Here is a 7,914-nt window from a genome sequence, read left to right as displayed (position 1 = left end):
TGTAAGGGGAAATATTCATTTCTGGGAGAGAATGAAGGCACAACCAAGATCACAGCCTCTTTCTTTTTTTTTTATTATGTTATGTTAATCACCATACATTACATCATTAGTTTTTGATGTAGTGTTCCATGATTCATTGTTTGCATATAACACCCAGTGCTCTATTCAGTACGTGCCCTCTTTAATACCCATCACCAGGCTAACCCATCCCCCCCCAGAATCCTCAGTTTGTTTCTCAGAGTCCATAGTTTCTCATGGTTCGTCTCCCCCTCCGATTTCCCCCCTTTCATTTTTCCCTTCCTACCATCTTCTTCTTCTTCTTCTTTTTTTTTTTTTTTAACATACAATGCACTATTTGTTTCAGAGGTACAGGTCTGTGATTCAACAGTCTTACACAATTCACAGCCACAGCCTCTCAATGCTTGGAGCATGTGGTTGCAAATTCATAGCTTCTCTAACTTTGATGGAAAATTTTGAATTAGAAATATTGCATGGCAATTTTATAATCCTACAGAAAAAATTTGTTTGAAAATAAATGAGGTAAGCACAACTTTCAAGAGAACTTCTTGCATATGGCTTGTGTGCCAAATAGATTTAAACAGAGCAGCTGTTGCCTGAGCAGGATTCCCTATGGTCCTGTGGCTAGATCTGTTCCCAGTGGTTAGGAGAGTTTCCTTTTATTGTTTCTGACAAGCATAGCGTCTGGTCACAGGTGTATAAGGACAGTTAAAAAAAAGAAATATACAAATTTTGGCTGACATTTTAATTATATTTCCATAGACATCAGAGTAAATAAAACTAAAGTTACAATTAAAGAAATAAGGAGACATCCGAAAGTGTTTTTTTATATGGTTGTCAGTGGGAAAGCTGCCTTAAAAAAAAAGTGTATTTGCTGTGGTTTCATTGTCAACAGCTTACATAACATTCTCACATATAGTGAAAGGAATTAATAAAGTGTTAACACCTTTCATTCATATATTTATTTCTTCATTTAGATCACTGGGAATACGTCATATATGACAATACATAGCAGGCACAAATTTTGTGTGTGTATCAAAATAATTTTTTCCTCCTTTAATATTAATCCCCATTTTTCCATGAGATTTCAGAGTTCTCACAAGCTGGCCCTTTTTAAATATCCCAAAAAGAGGGAACACATGAAAAAGTGACTATATTAAAGAAAGAAGTAGTTTTGTTACTCTACTGAAACTAGTTGTCACAGGTCTAAATTTACATGCTGTAAAGATTTTAGCACAAATATAAAAAAAACATAGGCGCATAAAATGTTTATAAGTCACAGTCCAGTCCATGTTACAATTTAAAAATTAGAGGCAGGATTTTCACATAATGATAGATGTCAGAACACCTGGTTGAGGCTGTCTCATGAAAATCATACTCTGATGACCATTATAATAAGTCTACATACATTACATGAACAAGTTTCTCCTAATATCTCGCTGTGGCGTGATAAATTTTGGAACCCTACACATCCGAGAGAGAGTGACAAACCATCTGTGTGCTCCTCTCCCCACTGAGATTTGTTTTAACCATTACAGTGTTAAGTTAAAGAATGCAAAATCTCCTTTCTTCCATTTTGAAGGCTGAGTACATTAAATGTAATGCAGCCTGGAAGTCTCAGATTCCTTCTACGGCCATGTCGGCATGCTAGGAAGATCAAAAAATTAAAAGAAATATTATTTCTTTAATATTTGGATTTCCAATGTGGTTCTATTTCCATGACAGCCTGACCAGGATTTATTTTTAGAAGACCTTTGTTTTCTTACATTGTTTGTGTTCAAATTTTTAAATGTATTAATATTTGTAAAATACAGGAGATGATACCTTCAACAGACAATATCAACACTCCATTATATATGGGTATAAGTAAGTTATAGGAAATCAAATCCAGTTTTAAAAGGTAAAGAACATGGTAATGGATTGCAAAATCTTCAGAGATTAGAAAAGAAAATGTAGGGGAAAGAAGGACTGCCAATGAAAAGCAGTTTCCCATGATAAGATGTATATGAAACCATCGTCAATGTTACATTGTGAATCCAATTGTTCAGTATGATTGGAAGACTTGAACTTCCTTTGTAAAAAGACCAGCTAAGTTTCTCTTCCATTCAGTGTTTTGTCCATTTTTAGTTGTTTTTGTTTTGTTGTTGTTCTGGGGGCGAGGAAGTGAAAGGGAAAATTTTGCACACTGCATCATGGGAAGAGGAAAGACAATCCCCCCCGGGCGGAGCAAGATGGCAGAGGAGTAGAAGACCTGGATATCGTCTGGTCTCAGGAATTCAGCTGAATGGGGATCAAACCATTCTGAACACCTACAAACTCGACAGGAGATAGAAGAAAAGAATAGCAAACTCTGAACAGAGAAGCGACCACTTACTGGAAGGTAGGACGTGCGGAGAAGTGAATCCGAGGCGATATTCAGGAGGATAGACGGCGGGGGAGGGGGCCTCCGTCGGCCGCTTCTGGCAAGTGCTAGAGCCGCGGAGCACAGAATCGGACCTTTTAGAAGTCGGCTCCGTGGAGGGACGTCGCTCCAGTGGCTAAGCAGGGGTGGAACCCTCGCGGGACAGTGTGGTCTCAGGACCCTCGGGGTCACAGAAAGACTGGGGGTGCCTGAGGGCGGCAGAGCTCCCAGGTATCGGAGCGGGGAAGCCGGCTGCAGAGATGGAGCTGAGGTGCGGGCTCTCAGCTCGGGGTTGCCATAAACTGTGATCCGCGGCCCAGTCGGGCCACTGCACCTCCAGCAGGGACCCAACAAGTGGCAGATCCGGGGAGACTCCCCTTCCTCCCCCGGGAGGAGCGGCGCGGGAGCGCACCGCAGGGATCTGCTGGGTTTGGAGACTCCACACGGGGTCGGGTGCCAGAGATAGAAATGCTCGGTCACAGGCCAGGTGAGCACGGAGTGCTGCCGGAGACCAGGGAGACGGGAGTGATTGACTGTTTTTCTCTGTGGGCGCACTGAGGAGCGGGACCCCGAGTTCTCGGCTCTTCCGGGCGGAGATTGGGAGGCCACCATTTTCACTCTCGTCCACCAAATCTGTACCGAGAGCTTGCAGGGAACAAAAGCTCCCCAAGAGCAAACCCGAGCAGCTTGCTTAGCCCAGACCAGGAAAGGGCGGGGCAATTCCGCTTCCGCAAAGACATTTGGGAACCACAGCAACAGGTCCCTCCCCCAGAAGATCAGCCAGCAAGCCAAGACCAAGTTTACTGATGAAGGAGAACGGGAGAACTCCAGCACTAGGGGAATACTGCACATAGAATTCATGGCTTTTTTACCATGATTCATTGTTTTTTCAAAGTTAATTTTTTTAACTGTTTTTGTTTTTGAATTTTTCTTTTTCCCTTTTTCAACCAACATCTTATCAATCCCTTTTTTAAAACAAAAACATTTTTAGTTTTCATTTTTAAAGTCATATTCTCTCCCTTCCTAGTAATTACCCTTATTTTTGGCATATATATATACATATATATAAGTTGTTTTCTCTTAAAATTTTGAGATACAGTTTATTACAACAGATCAAAATATACCCTAAATCACTAGTGTATGGCTTTGTTCTAGTCTCCTGCCTGATCACATTCTCTCCCTTTTTTTTTAAACCTTCTTTCATTTTTCAAACAACTTCTTATCTTATCGATTCCTTTTATAAAATCTTTTATAATTTTTTTCTTTACAGTCATATTCCATCCCTTCATTGTATCAACCCTTATTATGTACATATATAAGTCTTTCTTTCTGTAAAATTTTAGGAGGCACTTTCTTCTAACAGACCAAAATACCCCAAAATCTAGTGTGTGGCACTGATCTATGCACTAGCCTGATCATACTTGATCATATTCTGTTTTTTTGTTTTGTTCTGTTTTTCTTTGTTATTATCTTTTTCATTTTCTTTTTATTCTCTTTCTTTTTTCTTTCTTTCCCTTTGTTTTCCCCTGGCTTCAGGTCTTTTCTGATTTGTTTAGAGTATATTTGCTGGGGACATTGTTAACCTGTTAGCATTTTGTTCTCTCATTCATCTATTCTCCTCTGGACAAAATGACAAGACGAAAAAAGTCCCCTCAGCAAAAAGAACAAGAGGTAGTACCATCTACCAGGGACATACTCAATATGGACATTAGTGCGATGTCGGACGTAGAGTTCAGAATCATGATTTTAAAGATACCAGCTGGGCTTGAAAAAAGCATGGAAGTTATTAGAGACACCCTTCCTGGAGAAATAAAAGAACTAAAATCTCACCAAATCGAAATCAAAAAGGCTACTAATGAGGTGCAATAAAAAATGGGGGCACTAACTACTAGGATAAATGAGGCGGAAGAGAGAATCAGCGATATAGAAGAACAAATGATGGAAAATAAAGAAGCTTAGAAAAAGAGAGATAAACAACTACTGGATCACAAGGGCAGATTTCGAGAGATAAGCGATATGATAAGACGAAACAACATTAGAATAATTGGGATCCCAGAAGAAGAAGAAAGAGAGAGAGGGGCAGAAGGTATATTGGAGCAAATTATAGCAGAGAACTTCCCTAATGTGAGGAAGGAAACAGGCATCAAAATCCAGGAGGCACAGAGAACCCCTCTCAAAATCAATAAAAATAGGTCAACACCCCAACATCTAATAGTAAAACTTACGCGTCTCAGAGACAAAGAGAAAATCCTGAAAGCAGCTCGGGAGAAGAGATCTGTAACCTACAATGGTAGAAATATTAGATTGGCAACAGACCTATCCACAGAGACCTGGCAGGCCAGAAAGGACTGGCATGATATCTTCAGAGCACTAAACGAGAAAAATATGCAGCGAAGAATACTATATCCAGCTAGGCTGTCATTGAAAATAGAAGGAGAGATAAAAAGTTTCCAGGACAAACAAAAACTAAAGGAATTTGCAAACACGAAACCAGCCCTACAAGAAATTTGAAAGGGGTCCTCTAAGCAAAGAGAGAGCCTAAAAGCAGCATAGATCAGAAAGGAACAGAGACAATATACAGTAACAGTCACCTTACAGGCAATACAATGGCATTAAATTCATATCTTTCAATAGTTACTCTGAATGTAAATGGGCTAAATGCCCCAATCAAAAGACACAGGCTATCAGATTGGATTAAAAAACAAGACCCATCGATATGCTGTCTGCAAGAGACTCATTTTAGAGCCAAAGACACCCCCACATTGAAAGTGAGGGGGTAGAAAACCATTTACCATGCTAATGGACACCAAAAGAAACCTGGGGTGACAATCCTTATATCAGACAAATTAGATTTTAAAACAAAGACTGTAATAAGAGATGAAGAAGGACACTATATCCTGCTTAAAGGGTCTATCCAACAAGAAGATCTAACAATTGTAAATATCTATGCCCCGAACATGGGAGCAGCCAATTATATAAGGCAATTAATAACAAAGACAAAGAAACACATTGACAATAATACAATAATAGTGGGGGACTTTAACACCCCCCTGACTGATATGGACAGATCATCTAAGCAAAAGATCAACAAGGAAATAAAGACTTTAAATGACACACTGGACCAAATGGACTTCACAGACATATTCAGAATATTCCATCCCAAAGCAACGGAATACACATTCTTCTCTAGTGCCCATGGAACATTCTCCAGAATAGATCACATCCTAGGTCGCAAATCAGGTCTCAACCAGTACCAAAAGAATGGGATTATTCCCTGCATATTTTCAGACCACAATGCTTTGAAACTAGAACTCAATCACAAGAGGAAAGTCGGAAAGAACTCAAATACATGGAGGCTAAAGAGCATCCTACTAAAGAATAAATGGGTCAACCAGGAAATTAAAGAAGAATTAAAAAAATTCATGGAAAGCAATGAAAATGAAAACACAACTGTTCAAAATCTTTGGGCTATAGCAAAGGCAGTCCTAAGAGGAGAGTATAGAGCAATACAAGCCTTTCTCAAGAAACAAGAAAGGTCTCAAATACACAACCTAACCCTACACCTAAAGGAGCTAGAGAAAAAACAGCAAATAAAGCCTAAATCCAGCAGGAGAAGAGAAATAATAAAGATCAGAGCAAAATCAATGAAATAGAAACCAAAAGAACAGTAGAACAGATCAACGAAACTAGGAGCTGGTTCTTTGAAAGAATTAACAAGATTGATAAACCCCTGGCCAGACTGATCAAAAAGAAAAGAGAAAGGACCCCAATCAAGAAAATCATGAATGAAGGAGGAGAGATCACAACCAACACCAAAGAAATACAAACAAGTATAAGAACATATTATGAGCAACTATATACCAGCAAGTTAGATAACCTGGAAGAAATGGGTGCATTCCTAGAGATGTATCAACTGCCAAAATTGAACCAGGAAGAAATAGAAAACCTGAACAGACCTATAACCACTAAGGAAATTGAAGCAGTCATCAAAAATCTCCCAACAAACAAAAGCCCAGGGCCAGATGGCTTCCCAGGGGAATTCTACCAAACATTTAAAGAAGAATTAATTCCTATTCTCCTGAAACTGTTCCAAAAATAGAAATGGAAGGAAAACTTCCAAACTCATTTTATGAGGCCACCATTACCTTGATCCCAAAACCAGACAAAGACCCCATCAAAAAGTAGAATTACAGACCAATATCCTTGAGGAACATGGATGCAAAAATTCTCACCAAAATACCAGCCAATAGGATCCAACAGTACATTAAAAGGATTATTCACCAAGACCAAGTGAGATTTATCCCTGGGCTGCAAGGTTGGTTCAACATCCGCAAATCAATCAACGTGGTACAATACATTAACAAAAGAAAGAACAAGAATCATATGATCCTCACAATATGTGCAGAAAAAGCATTTGACAAAGTACAGCATCCTTTCTTGATCAAAACTCTTCAGAGTATAGGGATAGAGGGTACATACCTCAACATCATAAAAGCCATCTATGAAAAACCTACAGCGAATATCATTCTCAATGGGGAAAAGCTGAGAGCTTTCCCCCTAAGGTCAGGAACGCGGCAGGGATGTCCACTCTCACCACTGCTATTCAACATAGTATTAGAAGTCCTAGCCACAGCAATCAGACAACAAAAAGAAATCAAAGGCATCCAAATCGGCAAAGAGAAAGTCAAACTCTCACTCTTTGCAGATGATATGATACTGTATGTGGAAAACCCAAAAGACTCCACCCCAAAACTGCTAGAACTCATACAGGAGTTCAGTAAAGTGGCAGGATATAAAACCAATGCACAGAAATCAGTGGCATTCCTATACACCAACAAGACAGAAGAGAGACAAATTAAGGAGTCGATCCCATTTACAATTGCACCCAAAACCATAAGATACCGAGGAAGAAATCTAACCAAAGAGGCAAAGGATCTGTACTCAGAAAACTATAAAATACTCATGAAAAAAACTGAAGAAGACACAAAGAAATGGAAAAACGTTCCATGCTCATGGATTGGAAGAACAAACTTTGGGAAGATGTCAATGCTACCTAGAGCAATCTACACATTCAATGCAATTCCCATCAAAATACCATCCACTTTTTTCAAAGAAATGGAACAAATCATCCTAAAATTTGTATGGAACCAGAAGAGACCCCGAATAGCCAGAGGAATATTGAAAAAGAAAACCAAAGCTGGTGGCATCACAATTCCAGACTTCCAGCTCTATTACAAAGCTGTCATCATCAAGACAGTATGGTACTGGCACAAAAACAGACACATCGATAAATGGAACAGAATAGAGAGCCCAGAAATGGACCCTCAACTCTATGGTCAACTCATCTTTGACAAAGCAGGAAGGAATGTCCAATGGAAAAAAGTCTCTTCAACAAATGGTGTTAGGAAAATTGGACAGCCACATGCAGAAGAATGAAACTGGACCATTTTCTTACACCACACACAAAAATAGACTCCAAATGGTTGAAAGACCTA

This window comes from Zalophus californianus, chromosome 5, assembly GCF_009762305.2.
Source record: "Zalophus californianus isolate mZalCal1 chromosome 5, mZalCal1.pri.v2, whole genome shotgun sequence".
Lineage (NCBI taxonomy): Eukaryota > Metazoa > Chordata > Mammalia > Carnivora > Otariidae > Zalophus > Zalophus californianus.
Note: the sequence above shows the minus strand (reverse complement) of the source record.